Source organism: Mastigoproctus giganteus, chromosome 3 (genome assembly GCF_048544385.1).
Source record: "Mastigoproctus giganteus isolate SK-2022 chromosome 3, ASM4854438v1, whole genome shotgun sequence".
In the NCBI taxonomy this organism is placed as follows: domain Eukaryota; kingdom Metazoa; phylum Arthropoda; class Arachnida; order Uropygi; family Thelyphonidae; genus Mastigoproctus; species Mastigoproctus giganteus.
In genome coordinates this window covers 125,801,440-125,822,478 of record NC_143577.1, presented here as the reverse complement: position 1 = coordinate 125,822,478, position 21,039 = coordinate 125,801,440, and the positions used below count along the sequence as shown (strand labels likewise).

The 21,039-nt window shown below is 38.6% G+C and overlaps 1 protein-coding gene across 4 annotated transcripts in view; it reads right to left on the bottom strand.

Annotated features, from left to right (window-relative positions):
- The window catches only part of LOC150088259 (moesin/ezrin/radixin homolog 1-like), a 706,511-nt gene extending 687,467 nt beyond the window's left edge, over positions 1–19,044 (bottom strand). Inside the window, exon 1 of one of the 4 annotated variants that reach the window (XM_090369412.1) lies at positions 19,026–19,044. The gene's annotated coding sequence lies outside the window, so the exon portion shown is untranslated. Of the gene's footprint in view, positions 1–18,826; positions 18,887–19,025 lie in introns of those variants that run through there. The other 3 variants (XM_090369409.1, XM_090369410.1, XM_090369411.1) reach the window with 3 other exon arrangements.
- Between the last annotated feature and the right edge of the window lie 1,995 nt (positions 19,045–21,039).

Here is a 21,039-nt window from a genome sequence, read left to right as displayed (position 1 = left end):
GCAGTATTCTCTTGTAACACCACATTTCAAATGCCTCAATTTTCTTCCTGTCAATTCTTTTCAGACTTCATCCTTCACATCCATAAATGGCAACTGGAAAAATTAAAGAATCAATGATTCTCAGTTTCTTCTTTAGGGGCAGATCATGATCTCTCCGTAATTTTATCAGATCAGCGACCAATGTTTTAGTAATTGCCTGTGTCTCTTTTTATATTGTTTCAGCAGTCACTATTTTTATTTTGCCTCATTTATATCTTGATACCTATTTATATCCCTATTTATATCTTGCCCATTAACCTTCACTTTATTGGAACTGAGATTATCACCATAATTTTAGTTTTACACACATTCAGAAACAATCCTTTTTTCTTACTTGCTTCACATACCCTCCTCAGAGTTTCTTTAAGATGATCCTTAGAATTACAAATTAGCACAGTATTAGCATTAGCAGAGGCATACGATGCAAGAAAGCAAACTTATGCAGCAGCAGCCAAAAAAACTGCTTGGATTTCACCCCTCTGTTCGTTCAAAATACATGTCCAGCTCAGACTTAAATTTATTTAGGCTATAAACTTCCACACCAAAGATGGAAGTCTGTTCCACCAATCAACTACCCACTGGCTAAAGGCAAATTAACACACATCGATCCTACAACTGTCTTTCCTCAATTTGAATTTCAATTTATGTAATTACCTCTTAGGTAATTATTTTGAGCAAGAGGGAGAATCCCATCAGCACTGAGCATGCTCATTGCTGTCAGGGTTTTATATACCTCAATCAGATCACCTTGCAGGTGCCTAGTCGCCAGACAGTGTAACCTACAAAACTTAGCAATTTCTTCGTAAGAGCAACCCTTCGTTCCATTCACTAATCTTGTTGCCCTTCTATGAACTCGTTCCAACAGCTCTACATCCTTCTTAAAATGAGGCCTCCAGACCTGTACAGTACTCAAGGTGTGGCCTGATCACTGCCTTATACAAGAGGATAATCACCTTATCCATGCTAGAAAAATTGCGGACATGGGGAAACCCCTGGTGCCATCTGACAAGAATACACTTTACACTGTCAGTGTAGTACCACAGAGTTGATATGTTACTTTGGGGTTACTGCTTCCCATAGGTGGTGCTTTACATTTGTCAATGTTAAACTTCATTTGCCACCTCTCAGCCCATCTGCTCAACTTTTCTAGATCTTGTTGCAGCAGCGTATTGTCATTAATGTCCTTAACAACCCTGCCAACTTTCATATTGTCTGCAAACTTGGACATTAAGTCTGATATACCATCATCAATATCATTTTTAAATACCGAAAACAATAATGGACCCAACACTGAACCCTGAGGGACTCCACTAATAACATTATTCCCCGAAGAGCAGTGGCCATTCATTACGACTGTCTTCTCCCACTCAACCATCCTTTATGCATTGCAGCAATTTGCCTCCAATGCCACACTGTTCCAATTTGTGCAGGAGTCTTTCTAAGATCCAAATATATGATATCAAAGTTATATTCTGCATCCACTTCCTTTGTAACCACATCATAATATCCAATCAAATTAGTCAGAAAAGACTTCCCCTTAACAAAACCATGCTGTGTCCGAGCTAAAACTGAAGTCTTGTCCAGATGATCCTGCAGTGCTTCTTTCACCAGTGCCTCCATTAATTTCCCTGGAACAGAAGATAAAACTAAGAGGTCTATAATTACTTTTGTCGTCCTTTGATCCATCTTTGTAAATTGGGATCACATTTTTGCATCTCCAGTCCATGAGTACCTCTCCTGAGTCCAAGGAAGCTCTCATAATTATGGCTAAGGGTTTGCTTACTTCCTTTGCTGCCTCCTTTAATATAACTGGATAGATCCCATCCACCAGAGATCCTTTTTTATGTTTATCTTCAACAATTTCTCCTCCAATTTCCTCTCTGTTAAAATCATCTAGCTCACTGCTAGAATTTAATTCTCCTCTGGCATTCCCCTCCCTGAATAACTCTTCATGTGTGAATGTAGATGTAAAATACTATTTAGTTTGTTAGCCACCTGAGCAGGATCATCAACAGCTGAACCATCAATATCCAGTAGGCCAATCTGATTCATCCCTTTCCTTCTACAGTTCACATACGCAAAGAACTCTTTGCTGTTTTTCTTTGCATTCTTTGCCAAGGATATCTCATAATCTGCCTTTGCCTGCCTAATCTACTTTGTGACTTGGTTACAGACCAGCTTATATCTATCATAGGCTTCCATGTCACCCATGAATTTATACGTAACCATTGCATTTTTCTTCTCTGCCACATGTCTCATTAGTTCATCTGACATCCATTTAGGCCTAAACTTTGAACAATATTTCTCAGTTGGTATGTAAAGCCTAGTAGCTTCAAAGTTTAATTCTTCGAATACTTCCCATTTTGAATTTGCTGTTGGTAACATCATCAGTTGGTCCCACCGTAGAGAATTTAAATACTGTCTCAGACCACCATAGTCACCTTTAAGAAAGCAAAAACCCTTCCCTTTACCCCTGATGGTAGTTACCTCCTTGAGTAAATCCAACTTCAGCACACTGATCACTGCCACCTAGTGGTTCCTTTATCTGCAGATTCTTAATGCATGAAGCATCACTACTGATAATCAGATCAAGACTATTAATTACTCCCTCTAGTTGCCTCCCTAACATGCTGATGAAGAAAACAATCATCCAATAAATCCACAAAAACCTTGCTAGTGTGTGAGTGACCAACCCACAAATTCCAGTCAATATCCAGGAAATTAAAATCCCCCATCATGACTCTCTGATTTACTGGCCCACTATTTTCCTGTACAGTTTTTTATTATACTCAGAGTCATTAGGCCTATCACACACTCCTACTCTCAATTTTGATCTCGCAATGCTTATGTCACACCAAACTGACTCAACACTGCACTTGTCCAGTGATGTCTACTGGCTACACTTCCTTGGATTTTGTGTTTCTTAACTAATAGCATGACCCCCTCTTCCCTTGCTATGCTGTCTATCGTTCCTGCAAACATTGTACTGCGCAAATTCCAGTTCTACATTCCTTATATCCGTGTGGCACCACATCTCTGATATCCCAACAATATCTGCCTTTGATGTTTTGACCAACATCTCAAATTCATCAAATGTATTTACCAAACTCCTAGCATTGGTATACACGCAAGTATACATACACCTGTTCCTATTCTTAGCTACCCTAACACAACCCATGTGTTTACTTGTACCACAATGACTCCCAGCAGTCTCTGAAATACCCTGCATCTTGTTTTCCAGGCTGCTCCTCATTCCAATAGAATCAGTGCAAGAATCACTTTCACCTCTGCCAGCGGCTACTGTAAATCTATTAGTCCGAGTATCACCCCAAGCTAACAGTTTACCGATCCATCTAACACTGCCTCAACAGCATCAGCAAATATTCTTGCACCCTTTCTAAATAAGTGTATCCCATCCCTGTAGAAGCAGTCTCTCCTGTATCTGGCATCAATTTTGATACCAGTCTTTAAATCTTCCAAAGCTTCATGCATGATATCTTCGGACTAAAAATTAAAAAGGTGAGGTGACAAAAAAAAAACAGCCCTGCCGGACACTGTTACCCAATGTGAAAAAGTTTGTGTTTCACATGTTCGTTCTCACAGTTCCTTCTTGTTCCTGGTACAGTAGCTTAATCAACTGAATTATGTGTATTGGGAAACCCATAACAGTCATCGTTTTGCATGATTTCTAATGTTGAACACAATCAAATGCTTTTGCATAATATATAAAACACAAAATGACTTGAACATTGAATTACAGTCAAATCTCCCTATAACGAATTCGACAAATCCAGCGAAAAAATTCATTACAGAGAAATTTCGTTATACAGAGAATATCTTTTTTATTAGAAATTGTTATCTAATTAGAAAATGAAAACGAATCTACATTTATTTTTAATGTATTTTATTTCAAAAACATACTTATTTAAATTACGTTTACGCAATTTTCGCCAGTAAGTATCACAAATTAAATAAAATCTGTAATTTTCTTTTGCACAGTACAATTAAAAAATTGTCTGATTCTCAAAGAAAACCTCACATTTGTTCAGAGCATTAAAAACATTATCAGGAACATTTTCACAAAACTGTAAGACCCATACGAACCGTTTTAAAAGCATTAATCATTCTTCGCGAGTTGGCTTTTCTACGGGTTGTTCTGATGTGTCTTCAGCGTCATCGTTAATTTCTTCATGATCATGGTCGCGTCTAACACTGTTCAGCAGTATTTCATCCTCATTTGGATGTTCTGCTGTGATCTATATAAACATAACTATCCAGTGTTATTTCATTTTCAATGTTTCCGGACAATTCTAATAATGTCCAAAAGTGAGGTTTATCTTGTTCATCCAGTTGTTGTTGTTCGACTTCTGTATTCAATGCAAATCTCGCTTTCGAAAAACAATTTTGAATAGTGTATTCAGTGACATCGTTTGTCCAAACTTTTGGCAGTTCAGAGATACAATCTCTAAGGTTAATTGTAACCTCCAGGTTTCTATTTTCTGCTAATGCACTGACAATCTTCATTATTATTCTCTTTCAATAATGAAATTTAAAATTTTTAATAATGCCTTGGTCCATTGGCTGGAGTTTTGACGTTACGTTTGGTGGTAAAAACAACAACTTCGCACTTTTAAGTTTGGCAGAAATACTGGCAGGATGTGCCAGACAGTTGTCAGTTACCAACACGATTTTCCTTTTTTCTTTTGTTATACGCCTGTCTAGTTTTAATATCCATTCTTCAAAAATATCACTCATCATCTATGTTTTTTTATTAACTTGCAAAGATTTTGTGCCTCTAAAACATCTTGGGTTTTTTGATATTCTGATGACTAAAAGTCTTAATTTTTCATTTCCTGTCATATTTGCTCCAACTAGCACAGTGATTCTTTCTTTGCTTTGTTTTCCACCAAAACATTTATCATCCTTAAAAGCAAGTGTTCTATTCGGTAAACATTTAAAGAATAAACCCATTTCGTCAGTATTAAAAACATCTTTACGCTCATATTCTTCCAAAATCTTCTTTAAGGTATTGTTCCTCCAACTGTTGCAATCTTTTTCGCTTACATTAACACTTTCTCCACAAATAACCTTTTCCACAATTCTGTGGCGCTTCTTAAATTTATCTAGCCACCCAGTGCTCGCATTAAATTCTGTATGTTCAAGGGACTGTGCAAATTTCAGAGCTTGATGCTTAATTATTAGGCCCAATATTGGTATATTCTTTTCACATATCATTTGCACCCATTTTAGAACAGCTTTATCAACATCTTCTTATATATACACAACTTAATTATATTTACACAACTTATATATATACACAACTTAATTCACTTCCTGTTTGCTCCTCCTTCCATTGCATTTAAAATTGATTCTCGATTTTTTAAAAGCATAGATAAACTGCTTGCAGGTATTCCATATTTCTCCGCAACGTCTTTTTTCTTAAAACCCTGGTCAATATCATAACAATCTTTGCTTTATCATTAATACTTAAACACTTTCTCTTTGACATTGTTTCTGCAATTGTAAAAATTACTCTACTGCAGCTCTTGCCGATACAAACACCGCAAACTTCGCTGCGCTGGCCATATAGTGAATTGTTAGTACCGCCTACTCAATGACGTTCGCTTGCCAATTCAACAGTATTACATGACCATTCCTATCAATCACTTCAAAGAAATATACGACTTTGTGAATTTCTTTTATTCTGCTTTCTTTCTTATATACATGAAAGAAAATTTATGATTAATGTATGCTGTACATTACTTTTCAGAATGGCACCTCTGTAGCCAGGTAGGCAGGAGCAGCAATGCGTAGCATACGCTTCTTGATTAGACCGGGGTTCAAGCCCGTCACCATCAAATACGGAGGATGCAGAAAGGTCAGGGAATGACACCGCATATCCCCGGAGCAATATGGCCTTAGTTGCTAATGCTCCTAAAAACCAAATAACAACAACTTTTCAGAAAAAAAAAAATACAAGAGCATATAGCCTATGTGATCGATGACGAACGAAATTAAAAAAAAAAAAAAATTCATGAAAACCATCTACTGGGAATCCAGTTAGATGAGAACAGACATATCATATAATGATTGACAGGAAGGTCACGAGGTACAGTTGAGGTGAGAAGCGAATATCACTCAGTAGGCGTTACTAAAAACTGACTAGGGTAGCATTCTATGTATTGCCGCTGCAGCATGCTAAAGTGTACCCCTGAGCCAACATCAATTTACAAATCTATCCTATTTATTGTAAAGTTTACGACCACTTTTAAGAAAACCCATTTGGTTTAATAACTGTAACAAAAATAAAACCAAAATCCTCCTACAGGCGTCAATGGCCACAAGTGTTCACTAAAAGGATAATTATTTAATTCCAGATGCTAATGCGCAATTTCGGGAAGGAAGGAGGCAGTATATTTGAGCGGCTGTTTAGCAGTAAATGCTTGAAAATCTTCAAAAATGCTTTTATTAATTTTTTTAAAAATTCATTATAGAGAGACTAACACTTTGCTATATGGGGTTAATTTTACATGTAATTTCGTTTCAAGGTGCAATGTTTTGCGAAAAAATTCATAATATAGAGAAATTCGTTAAATGGGAGTTCGTAATAGAGAAGTTCCACTGTATTTGCATTTTCGAATAATCAGTCGTAGACTTAAGATCTGATCTCTGGTTCCTCTACCCCTTCTGAAACCTGCTTGCTCTTCAGGCATTTCTTCTTCAAGTTTTCTTGAGATTCTGTTTAATATGATTTTAAGAAGAATCTTGATAGCTTGTGAAATTAGGCTAACAGTCCTGTAATTTGAGAACATTTTCGGATTTTTTTTTGGTAAGGGGATGAAAATTGATTTCTTCCAATCTGATGGCCACCATCCCATTTCCCAAATTTTTATAATCATTTTATGAAAAAACTCAACACCCTTCACACCTGTAGCTTTAATCAACTCCGCTGGGATTTCATCAGTTCCAGGTGACTTGCCAAATGTTAGATCCCTGATGGCTTTTTTGACTTCTTCCTTCAGTGGTACTGGTTCATGATCACACTATAGATAACGTGGTGGCAGATCATTAGTGCTAGCAGGTGCTTGGAAGAGCTGCTCACAGTATTCTTTCCACCTTCCTTTGATTGTGTTCTCCTCTGTTAAAATTTCCACTTTGGAGCTTAATTACATTAAGTTTTGGTCAGAATCTTAAGGGCATCATACATCTTTTAAGTGTTGTTTCGTTTGTTCTGGTATTCGATTTCTTCACACTTTCGATTGATATAATCCTGTTTGTCCTGGATTATATCCTCATGAGTAAATGGTAATGTGAAATAATTATTTTTTGTTAGCTACCTGAGCAGGATCACCAAGAGTTAAACCATCGATACAAGTGGAATAATCTGATTCATCCTCTTCCTTCTAGAGTTCACATAGTAAAAAACTCTTTACTGTTTTTCATTGCATCCTTTCCCGAAGATTTCTCGTAATCTGCCTGCCTAATGTCCTTTGAGATTTGACTACAGACCACAGGCTTCTGTGTCACCTGTTAATTTATATGTATCCCATGCATTTTTCTTCTCTGCCACGTCTCCTTAATCCATCTCACATACAATTAGGCCTAAACTGTGAACAATATTTCTTAGTTAATATAAAAAGAGTAGTAGCTTCAAAGAATAATTCTTTGAATGCTTCCCATTTTGAATTGGCTGTTGGTATTGGCATTAGTAGAGGCATACAATGCAAGAAAGAAAGTGACAAATGGGCCTGGAGTACTGGGGTCCATAGTTTAACAGATATTTATTTAAAGTATACCCAGTAAAATAAAATAAAATAAAATATTTCCAGAAGCTTTCGGAACTCGTGTCCCTTTCTCAACTGACAGAATTTTTTTAAATACATTACAAGCAAACTGTGGCACGTTACTCATTCGTCATTGTTGTAGCACGGACGTGTGCTGCCTTGCGCCAGTGATCATCCATCAATAAAACGGTTGTCTCCAGGATTGGATGTATACGCATGCCTTTCTGGCGATTTAATGCCTTAGGGTTGTTCATTATGTTTAGTGACTCTAGCCATAGGCGGTGGCGAAAGTGTCGCGCGTGGTCCACTATCTCAAAGTCGCGCTTGGGGTCAAGATCGTGGTTGGTAGCCCAAAAATGTTCTGCAAGCGCGGACTGGTCAGTTTCGGCAAGCCGGATTGCTCTGTCGTGTTCCGTGAGGCGATCCTGGAGACGTCTCGATGTCTCACCTACGTAGCAACTGTTACAGGCCCTACAGGTGATACGGTACACTACATTGCTGCGTAAGACAGGTGTGACAGGGGTCTTCACACTGGAGACAAGTGAACGTAGGTTCCTACCTGGTAATTGTACACATTTTATGTTGTAACTTCTCAGGATCTTCGAGATACGTCCTGACACTCCTGGATAGTACGGAATGTAGGCGGATGATATGCCGACTTGCTTCGGAGGTCTTGGGTTGGAAGTAAGCTCTTGTGCCTGTAACAAGCATCTGTTTAGTACATGGGATGGATAACCGCATCTGGTTAAGTCCGCCTTCACACGGGAGATCTCGTTACGTCTAATTGTGTCGGTGCTGGAATGGCTCCAGGCCCTGGAGAACAGGGTGCGGGCAGTGCTATTGAGCCATCTCAATAGCACTGCCCGCACCCTGTTCTCCAGGGCCTGGAGCCATTCCAGCACCGACACAATTAGACGTAACGAGATCTCCCGTGTGAAGGCGGACTTAACCAGATGCGGTTATCCATCCCATGTACTAAACAGATGCTTGTTACAGGCACAAGAGCTTACTTCCAACCCAAGACCTCCGAAGCAAGTCGGCATATCATCCGCCTACATTCCGTACTATCCAGGAGTGTCAGGACGTATCTCGAAGATCCTGAGAAGTTACAACATAAAATGTGTACAATTACCAGGTAGGAACCTACGTTCACTTGTCTCCAGTGTGAAGACCCCTGTCACACCTGTCTTACGCAGCAATGTAGTGTACCGTATCACCTGTAGGGCCTGTAACAGTTGCTACGTAGGTGAGACATCGAGACGTCTCCAGGATCGCCTCACGGAACACGACAGAGCAATCCGGCTTGCCGAAACTGACCAGTCCGCGCTTGCAGAACATTTTTGGGCTACCAACCACGATCTTGACCCCAAGCGCGACTTTGAGATAGTGGACCACGCGCGACACTTTCGCCACCGCCTATGGCTAGAGTCACTAAACATAATGAACAACCCTAAGGCATTAAATCGCCAGAAAGGCATGCGTATACATCCAATCCTGGAGACAACCGTTTTATTGATGGATGATCACTGGCGCAAGGCAGCACACGTCCGTGCTACAACAATGACGAATGAGTAACGTGCCACAGTTTGCTTGTAATGTATTTAAAAAAATTCTGTCAGTTGAGAAAGGGACACGAGTTCCGAAAGCTTCTGGAAATATTTTATTTTATTTTATTTTACTGGGTATACTTTAAATAAATATCTGTCAAGAAAGAAAGCTTATGCAGCATCAGCCAAAAAACCCTTCCATTTCACCACTACATTTGTTCCAATTGCCTGTCCAGCTCAGCCATAAATTTATTTAGGCTATCAATTTCCACCAATCAACCACCCGCTGGCTAAAGGCAAACTTCAGCACATCCATTCTAAAACTGTCTTTCCTCAATTTTAATCCATGCCCCCTCAGGTTATTCATCTGAGCAAAAGAGGAAGTATTGCATCAGCATTCAGTGTGCTCAACCCATTCAAGGCCTTATACACCTCAATCAGATCACCTTGCAGAGGCTGCAATTTGCAGAACTTAACCCTTTCTTGGTAAAAGCACCCCCTTTGTTCCCCTCACCAATCTTGTTGCCCTTCTTTGTGCTCGTTCTACTGAACATCCTTCCTAAAATGAAGCCTCCACACCTGTACACAGTACTCTAGGTGTGGCCTGACCATTGCCTTGTACAACAGGATAATCACCTCCCTGTCCCTGCTAGCAAAATTCCTATATATCATTGACAATTTTCCATAACCTGCCCTATCAGCCAATCTGACTGCTCAGCAAACTTCATATTTGACTCCATAATTACCCCCAGGTCTTTTTCACTTTCCACTTCCCTGTGTGTAGTACCACACAGTTGGTACATTTCTCTTGGGTTATGGCTACCCACATGAAGTACTTTCCACTTGTAAATGTTAAACTTCAGTTGCCACTTCTCAGCCCATTTGGAATAGCATACTGTCATTAACAACCCTACCAACCTTTGTATCATCTGCAAACTTGGTCATTAATCCTAATATACCTTGATCAATATCATTGGTGAATACAAAAAACAACAATAGGCCCAGCACCGAATCTTGGGAAACTCCACTAATATCATTTGTCCACGAACAGAAGTGTCCATTGATTACCACTTTCTGTCATCTCCCACTCAAAGATCCCTTTATCCATTGTAGCAACTTACCCTTAATGCCATACCTCTCCAATTTGTACAACAGTCTTCCATGAGTAACAGTATAAAAAGCTTTCCTGAAATCCAAGTATATGATATCAAATTTATTTTTGACATTCAGTTCCTTTGTGACCACATCATAGTATCCAATCAAATTGATCAGACAAGACCTGCCTTTAAAAAACCAATCCTGTCTCTTAACTATTACTGCAGTCTTGTCTAGATGATCCTGCAATGCTTCTTTAACCAGTGACTCCATTATTTTTCCCAGAACACAAGTTAAACTAGCAGAAATATAGTTACTTGTCACCTTTTGAACCCCCTTTGTGAATTGGTGACACATTTGCACACCTCCAGTCCATGGAGACCTCCCAAAGTCCAAGGAATCTCTCGTAATTATGGCTAAGGGTTTGCTTACTTCATTTGCTGCCTCCTTTAATATATATATTTCCAATTATATAACTGGTTAGATTCCATCCACCCCAGGTGCCGTCTTTATGATTACCTTTAACAATTTCTTCTCAACTTTGCTCTCAGTTCTTACAAAATCACTTAGCTTTCTGTTAGAGTTTGATAAACTTCTGGCATTCCTCTAATTGAATAACTCCTCATGTGGGAATGTAGAAACAAAATACTCATTCACTTACCAGCTACTTGTGCAGGTTCATCAATAGTCGAAACATATATGTTAAGTGGACCAATCTGAGTCATCTACTTCCATCTAGAATTTACATTAAAGAACTGTTCGCTGTTTTTCTTTGCATCCTTTGCCAAAGATGCATGTATACTTGCGTGTACACCAATGCTACGAGTTTAGTAAATAAATTTGATGAATTTCAGGTATTGCTCAAAACATAAAAGGCAGATTATGTTGGATTATCAGAGACATGGTGTAACACAGATATAAGGAATGCAGAACTGGAATTTGGGGAATACGTCTACACAAAGGATAGACAGGGTAGGAAGGGAAGAGGGGTTATGTTATTTGTTATAAAACACATAAAATCCAAGAAATGAAGCCAGTCGACATCGCTGGACAGTGCAGTGTCGAGTCAGTTTGGTATGACATAAGCATTGGGAGATCAAAAGTGAGAGTAGGAGTGTTCCTATAGGCCTAATGATTCTGATGAGTATAATAAGAAACTGTACAGGGAAATAGTGGGCCAGTAAATCAGAGAGTCTTAGTCTTATAATGGGGGATTTTAATTTCCCAGATATTGACTGGAATTTGGGGGCTGGTCACTCACACACTAACAAGGCTTTTGTGGATTTATTGGATGATTGCTTTCTACATCAGCATGTTCGGGAGGCAATTAAATTAGAGGGAGTAATACTCTTGATTTGATTATCAGTAGAGCTTCATGCATTAAGAATCTGCAGATAAATGAACCACTAGGTGGAAGTGATCACAGTGTGCTGAAGTGGGATTTACTCAAAGAGGTAACTACCATTAGGGGTAAAGGGAAGGGTTATTGCTTTCATAAAAGCGACTACGATGGACTGAGACAGTATTTAAAGTCTATACAGTGGAACCAACTGATCATGTTACCAACAGCAAATTCAAAATGGGAAGCATTCAAAGAACTTATCTTGGAAGCTATTAGGGTTTACATACCAACTAAGAAATATTGTTCGAGGTTTAGGCCTAAATGGATGTCAGATGAACTAATGAGGCATATGATAGAGAAGAAAAATGCATGGGATACATAAAAATTAACACGTGACACAGAAGCCTATGATAGATACAAGTTAATCTGTAAATAAGGTACAAAGGATGTTAGACACGCAAAAGCAGATTACGAGAAATCTTTGGCAAGGGATGCAAAGAAAAACAGCAAAGAGTTCTTTACTTATGTAAACTCGAGAAGGAAGGGGATGAATCAGATTGGTCCACTTGATATCGATGGGTCAGCTGTTGATGATCCTGCTCAGGTAGCTAACAACCTAAATTAATATTTTGCATCAACATTCACACACGAGAAGTTATTCAGCATGGGGAATGCCAGAGGTGTATTCAACTCTGGCAGTAAGCTAGAGAATCTTGTAATAACTGAGAGTAAAGTGGAGGAGAAATTGTTGAAGATAAGCACAAGAAAGGCACCTGGGGTGGATGTGATCTATCCAGTTATATTAAAGGAGGCAGCAAAGGAAGTAAGCTAACCCTTAGACATAATTATGAGAGCTTCCTTGGACTCAGGGGAGGTGCCCACAGACTGGAGATGGGCAAATGTGACCTCTATTCACAAAGGAGGATCAAAGGCTGACACAAGTAATTATAGACCTGTGAGTTAAACTTCTGTTTCAGGAAAACTAATGGAGGCTGGTTAAAGAAGAACTGCAGGATCATCTAGACAGGACTTGAGTTATAGCTCAGACATTAGCATTAGTAAAGGCATATGATGCAAGAAAGCAAGCTTATGCAGCATCAGCCAAAAAAAAAAAAAAAAAACCCCTTCCACTTCACCCCTCCGTTTGTTCGAAATATCTGTCCAGCTGAGCCTTAAATTTGTTTAAGCTTCCACAACAAGGGATGGAAGTCTGTTCCACCAACCAACTACCCGCTGTCTAAAGGCAAATTTACGCACATCTATCCTACATCTGTTTTTCCTCAATTTGAATTTATGCCCTCTCAGGTGATTATTCTGAGCAAGAGGAAGTATCCCTTCAGCACTGAGCCTGCTCAAACCATTCAAGGCTTTGTACACCTCTATCAGATCAGTTTGCCAGTGCCTAGTCTCCAGACACTAATTTGCAAAACTTAAACCTTTCTTCGTAAGAGCAACCCTTCATTACAATCACTAACCTTGTTGCCCTTCTCTGTACTCGTTCCAGCAGCTCTACATCCTTCTTGAAATGAGGCCTCCAGACCTGTACACAGTACTCAAGGTCCAGAAAAATTCCTGTATGTCATTGATAAGACACCATGAGCTACTCTTGCAGCCCGTCTGCACTGTCAGAGAACTTCATATCTGCCTGCACAATTACCCCCTAGGTCCTTTTCATTCTCTACCACTGTCAGTGTTGTACCACAGAGTTGATACATTGCTTTGGGGTTGCTGTTTCCCATATAGTACTTTCCATTTGTCAATGTTAAACTTAATTTGCTCAACCTTTCCAGATCCTGTTGCAGCAGCGTAGCATCAATAGCATCCTTAACAACCCTGCCAAGCTTTGTATCGTCTGCAAACTTGGACATTAAATTTAATATACCATCATCAATATTATTTATAAATACAGAAAAAACAATAAAACGGACCCAACACTGAACCCCGAGGGACACCACTAATAACATTAGTCCACGATGAGCAGTGTCCGTTAATTACCACTCTCTGTCTTCTCCCACTCAACCATCCCTTTATCCATAGCAACAATTTGCCACCAATGCCACACTGCTTCAATTTGTGCAGTTCTCTATGTGCAACAGAATCAAAAGCCTTTCTAAGATCCAAATATATAATATCAAAGTTATTCCCTGCATCCAGCTCTTTTGTGACTACATCATAGTATCCAATCAAATTGGTCGGGCAAGACCTGCCCTTAACAAAACCATGCTGTGTCCGAGCTATAACTGAAGTCTTGTCAAGATGATCTTGCAGTGCTTCTTTAACCAGTGCTTCCATTAATTTTCCTGGAACAGAAGTTAAACTCACAGGTCTATAATTACTTATGTCGGCCTTTGACCCTCGTTTGTGAATTGGGGTTACATTTGCACATTTCCAGTCTGTGGATACCTTCCCTGAGTCCAAGGACGCTCTCATAATTAGGCTAACGGATTGCTTACTTCCTTTGCTGCCTCCTTTAATATAACTGGATAGATCCCATCTACCCCAGGTGCCTTTCTTGTGTTTATCTTCAACAATTTCTCCTCCACTTTACTCTCAATTATTACAAGATCATCTGGTTCACTGCCAGTGTTTACTTCAGCTATGGCATTCCCCTTCCTGAATAACTCCTCATGTGCGAAGGTAAATGCAAAATATTGATTTAGTTTGTTAGCTACCTGAGCAGGATCATGAACAGTTGAACCATCGATATCAAGTGGACCAATCTGATCCATCCCCTTCCTTCTAGAGTTCACATAAGTAAAGAACTCCTTGCTGTTTTTCTTTCAATCCCTTGTCAAAGATTTCTCGTAATCTGCCTTCACCTGCCTAACCTCCTTTGCAACTTCGTTACAAATCAACTTATATCTATGATAAGCTTCTGTGTCACATGTTAATTTATATGTATCCCATGCATTTTTCTTCTATGCCATATGTCTCATTTAGGCCTGAACCTTGAACAATATTTCTTAGTTGGTATTTAAAGCCTAGTAGCTTCCAAGGTAAGTTCTTTGAATGCTTCCCATTTTGAGTTTGCTGTTGGTAACATCATCAGTTGGTCCCACAGTATAGAATTTAAATACTGTCTCAGACCATCGCAGTCGCCTTTACGAAAGAAATAACCCTTACCTTTACCCCTGATGGTAGTTACCTCCTTGAGTAAATCCCATTTCAGCACACTGTGATCACTTCCACCTAGTGGTTCCTGTATCTGCAGATTCTTAATGCATGAAGAATCACTACTGATAATCAAATAAAGAGTATTACTCCCTCTGGTTGCATCCCGAACATGCTGATTTAAAAAACATCATCCAATAAATCCACAAAAGCCTTGCTAGTGTGAGTGACCAACCCACAAATTCCAGTCAATATCTGGGAAATTAAAATCCCCCATTATAAGACTCTCAGATTTACTGGCCCACTCTATTTCCCAGTACGGTTTCTTATTATACTCATCAGTCATTAGGCCTATAGCACAATGCTTATGTCACACCAAACTTACTCGAAACTGCACTGTCCAGTGATGTTGACTGGCTTCACTTCCTTGGATTTTATGTGTTTCTTAACTAATAGCATAACCCCCTCCTCCCTTCCTGTCCCGTCTATCCTTTCTGTAGACGTTGTACTCCCCAAATTCCAGTTCTGCATTACTTATTTCTGTGTGACACCACTCTCTGATATCCCAACAATATCCGCCTCTGATGCCTTGAGGAATACTTCAAATTCATTTACCAAACTCCTAGCACTGGTATACATGCAAGTATACATGCACCTGTTCTTTTTCTTAGCTACCCTAACACAACCCATGTGTTTACTTGTACCCCAATGACTCCCAGCATTATGTGAAATATCCTGCATCTTATTTTCCAAGCTGCTGCTCATTCCAATAGAAGCAGTGCAAGAATCACTTTCACCTCTGCCAGTGGCTACCCTTAATCTATTAGTCCTTGTATCACCCCAATCTAGCAGTTTTCCGACCCACCTAACACTGCCTCGATAATATCAGCAAACATTCTTGCATTCTATTTTAGTGTATCCCTTTCCCTGTAGAAACAGTCTCTCCTGTTAACAAGTACAGGCCAGACTGAAAAAAATTCAACCTCTTGAGCCTTGCACAATCGTTTCAGGGCCGAATTGATCGACAGGGCTCTCATCATATACTCCCTCCTATCGTGTCTGGGCAGAATTGCATATTCTTTCAAATTCAAGGCTTTTTTCCAACAGTGACCTGTACTTGTTAAGTAATTCCGCCGGTCTCCTACTCTTAATATCATTAGTGCCAATGTGTACAACTATATCACATTTTGTGCCCTTAAAAGATGATATCCACTGGACACAGCATGGTTTTGTTAAGGGGAAGTCTTGCCTGACCAATTTGATTGGATACTATGATGCAGTCACAAAAGAGCTGGATGCAGGGAATAACTTTGATATTATATACTTGAATCTTAGAAAGGCTTTTGATACTGTTGCACATGGAAGACTGCTGCACAAATTGGAGCAGTGTGGTATTGGAGGCAAATTGCTGCTATGGATAAAGGGGTAGTTGAGGGGGAGAAGACAGAGAGTGGTAATCAATGGACACTGCTCATCGTGGACTAATGTTATCAGTGGAGTCCCTCAGGGTTCAGTGTTTGGTCCATTAATGTTTTCTGTATTTATAAATGATATTGATGATGGTAAATCAAGCTTAATGTCCAAGTTTGCAGACGATACGAAGGTTGACAGGGTTGTCAAGGACACTACTGACTCTATGCTGCTGCAACAAGATCTGGAAAGGTTGAGCAGATGGGCTGAGAGGTGGCAAATGAAGTTTAATATTGACAAATGTAACGTACTACATATGGGAAACAGTAACCCCAGAGCAACATATAAACTCTGTGGTACTACACTAAGAGTGGTAGAGAATGAAAGGGACCTGGGGGTGGTTGTGCAGGCAGATATGAAGTTCTCTGAGCAGTGCAGATGGGCTGCAAGAGTAGCTCCTGGTGTATTGTCAGTGATATATAGGAATTTTTCTACCAGGAATATGGAGGTGATTATTCCCTTGTATAAGGCAATTGTCAGGCCACACAGAGTACTGTATACAGGTCTGGAGGCCTCAATTCAAGAAGGGTGTAGAGGTGCTGGAACAAGTACAGAGAATGGCAACAAGATCAGTGAATTGAACAAAGGGGTGCTCTTAGGAAGAAAGGCTTAAGTTTTGAAAATTACAGTGTCTGGAGACTAGGCACCGGCAAGGTGATCTGATAGAGGTGTATAAAGCCTTGAATGGTTTGAGCATGCTCAATGCTGATTTTGATTCTTCCTCTTGCTCAGAATAATCACCTGAGAGGGCATAAATTCAAATTGAGGAAAGAGAGATGTAGTATAGACGTGCAGAAATTTGCCTTTAGCCAGCAGGTGGTTGGTTGGTGGAACAGATTTCCATCCCTTGTCGTGGAAGTTGATAGCCTAAATAAGTTTAAGGCTCAGCTGGACATGTATTTTGAATGAACAGAGGGGTGAAGTGGAAGTGTTTTTTTGGCTGATGCTGCATAAGCTTGCTTTCTTGCATCAAATGCCTCTACTAATGCTAATTTCTCGTAATCTGCCTTTGCCTGTCTAACCTCCTTTGTGACTATCTATTACTATTTTTTTTTTTTTTTACTGACTTTATTATATCTGCCATAGGCTTCTGTGTTGCCTGATAATTTATATGCATCCAATGTATTTTACTTCTCTGCCTCGAGCCTCATTAATTCATCTGGCATTCATTTGGACCTGAACTTTGAACAGTATTTCTCAGTTGGTATGAAAAGCCTATTACCTCCAAGATTAAGTCCCTGAAAGTTTCACATTTAGAATTCACTGTTGGTAACATTATCAGTTGATCCCACTGTATAGAATTTAAAAACTATCTGAGACCCCTGTAGTCACCTTTATGAAAGCAAAAACCCTCCCCTTTACCCTTGATGGTAATTACATTTTTAAGTAAATCCCACATCAGTACACTATGATCACTGTCACCTAGTGGTTCCTTTATCTGCAAATTCTTAATTCATGAATAATCACTACTGATAATCAGATGAAGATTATTACTACCTCCGGTTGCCACCTTGAATATGTTGCTGTAGAAAACAATCCTCCAATAAATCCACAAAAGTCTTGCTAGCATGCAAGTGACCAATCCCCAAGTTTCAGTCAATATCTGGAAAGTTAAAATCCCCATTACATAACATTTTGATTTACTGGCCCACTATTTTTCTGCCCAACTGTACGTTGTACTCTCGTTTTCCCTTTCACAGAGTTAATGTCACTGTACGTAATTGATTGACAAAGCTCTCATCATATAGTGAAAATGGTTGGTTTTTTTTTTTTTTTTGTGAATTTTTTTTTTTTGTGAAACCAATTATTTTTTTCCCTTGGTATCTTAAAATAGAAAAAAGAAACGAACTGCGCAAATACCTGGTACTATTGGATAAGCAAACTGAAAGTCCAAAACTGCGTGTCTATCTATCTATATTATCATTAGCCCTAGGTGCAAGGAAGCCTGCGGCTTATGCTGCACCAGCCAAAAAAAAAAAAAAAAAAATTTCTGAATTACCCCGAGAGAGAGAGAGAGAGAGAGAAAGAAGGGAAGGGAATCATCAAAAAAGATATACATACATATATACTTAGAGATATGCATTTACAGTGGCGATCCCAAAAGGGCTATAGTCCACCCTTGTGATCAAAGTAATGTGTTTATTTTTTCTACACGACGACTAAAGTTTAATGATTCTCCGAAAGGTGCTTTCACCCACCCCCAATTTACAAAATCCTGGGCGCGCCACTGCACATAAAAAACAATGTACCCGTTTGTTTCTGTATATATATATATATATATATAAAGACACCGACGGGACACAATACTCAAACGTTTCATTACACAGACACATAAAGAAATATTACGTGAATACATAAACTACACCTAGATAATTAAAAAATAAATAAATAACCATCAGTTTTCTAAAGTGGCAACAAAATAAAATAATATACATTACTTCCTCATAAAAAGCCGACACCCTACACCAAAATGGCAGGTGTATCAATATCTGAAATATGCGCATGCTCTCTACTGTATTTAATTTTACGTTTGGACGTGATGGTAGATCCATACTGGTACCATAAAACTAGGCACTAACTACGAAAATCCAAAAGCATCTGGCAACCCATAAAGAAAGGAAATAATAAAAGAATTACTTGACATCACTAAAAAGACGGCATCACTAATATAATTGTGGATGCGACCACCTTCAATCCACGTTTCATGGTAAACAAAACGTTACAGAGAGAGTTTACGAAAAGGAAGCAAACGATTGTTTCGTTTGTTCTTATATAAGTTGCGACTTTGTGGTTCACAGTCTATATAAACACTGTCCTCCCTTACCAATGGAAAAGGCCTGCGTTCGAAGCATATCAATAACGTGAGTAACTTCTGCGATTTTTTCACACGCAGGAGGTGGTCGTGCGTTTTTTCTCCCGGAAACTACAATAGCATTAGCCTTAGCATTAGTAGAGGCATTTGATGCAAGAAAGCAAGGCAATGAGACACCGAAGAAAGAAAGCACGCATTTTCAGAGATAAATGTCCATAAAGTCCTAAATTGTTGCAATTTAATATTGCGCTCTAATTTCTTTGGGGAAGGGTAGACACTGATGAGAGGGGATTTCTTCTCGAAGAGTTTCTTTCCTCCAATGGATGACAGTAATGGAAGCGTGTACTACTGCAACAGGTCTACCTCATTAAACTTATTAATTTTCATTGTTAATTAATTAAATTGTATTTTAACGGGTTTGAAAAAGACCCTGAACGATTTACCCCTTCTCTTCTACTCAGGGCCGGCCCTAACAAAAGCGGGGCCTGGTGCAAAGTTGACTTGAGGGGCCTTGATACAAATTTCGTACAACAAATTAATTTATTGCATTTTGATATTTATTATTGCAGAAATTGGTTTAGTAAGGATTACATGAAAATGATAAATAATTAAATTATTTTAATAAAATTAACATTTAATGCGTGTAAATTTGCTATAAAACATGTTTTATAGCAAATTCGTTGATAATATCATCATAATTTAGTTTTTTGGCTATTTCGGATTCGATAGACAAAATGACTAAGGAGGTAAATCGTTCTCAAGTAATTTTTTATTATTTCCAATCTTGAGAAAGATCTTTCTGCAGATGCGACGGTAATTGGTAAGGTTAATATAATTTTCAGAACATTAACAAAATTTGGATACAATTCAAATAAATTATTTTTCAGTAAATATTGTAATATTTGTAACATTGTGATCCTGGAAGGCAAAACTCGACGACAAATTTTAATTTCATTAAATAAATCAATGCAATCAATATCGTCTTGCAAGGTCGCATTTAAGTCTTTGCAACATTTAAAAAGATCGTTTTCAGTCAGTTTTTGAATATTATTCGAATTATATAAAAAACCATATGATGTTTCATGTTCGTGATAAATTTCGAATCTTTTCTTAAAAGAAATAATCGCGCTATCGATTATGACTAGAAAATACTGAATTCTGAAATATTCTTCGCCTGATGAAATAAGCCGTTCGGTTCCTTCATAACAAAATTGCTTTGTTTTTCGTCCAGTTCTTTGATTCTTAAATTCAGATGTCACTTGTAATTCTTCAGCTATTTCCTTTGCAGTTATTAAAGAAGATTTGAATCCCGATTCACGATACTGTTCAAAAAAATTTAAAAGGCCTTTTAAATGTGAATTTGCAATACCGATATCTATATTTGAATTTTGAAATATCTTCCTCACAATATTTACTTCATTCAGTATGTCATACCAAATGACCAAACTTCATAAAAATTCAAATAAACTAAGTTTATTTTCGATTGATTGGATTTCGGATTTAGTTTTCATGTCACTGGTATGTAGTAGTAGTAGTGGCATGTGATGCAAGAAAGCATGTGTATGAGCTTATGCAGCATCAGTAAAAAAAAAAAAAAAAAAAAAAAAATCACTCCATTCCCTCCAAATGCCTGTCCAGTTCCTCCTTAAATTTATTCAACCTATCAACTTCCACAACGACAGATGGAAGTTTGTTCCAGCAATTAACCACCCGCTGGCTAAAGGCAACATTCCGCACATCTATTATATATATATATCTGTCTTTTCTTAATTTGAATTTATGCCCCCTTAGATTCGTAATCTGAACAAATGCAAGGATCCCATCAGAATTCAGCGTGCT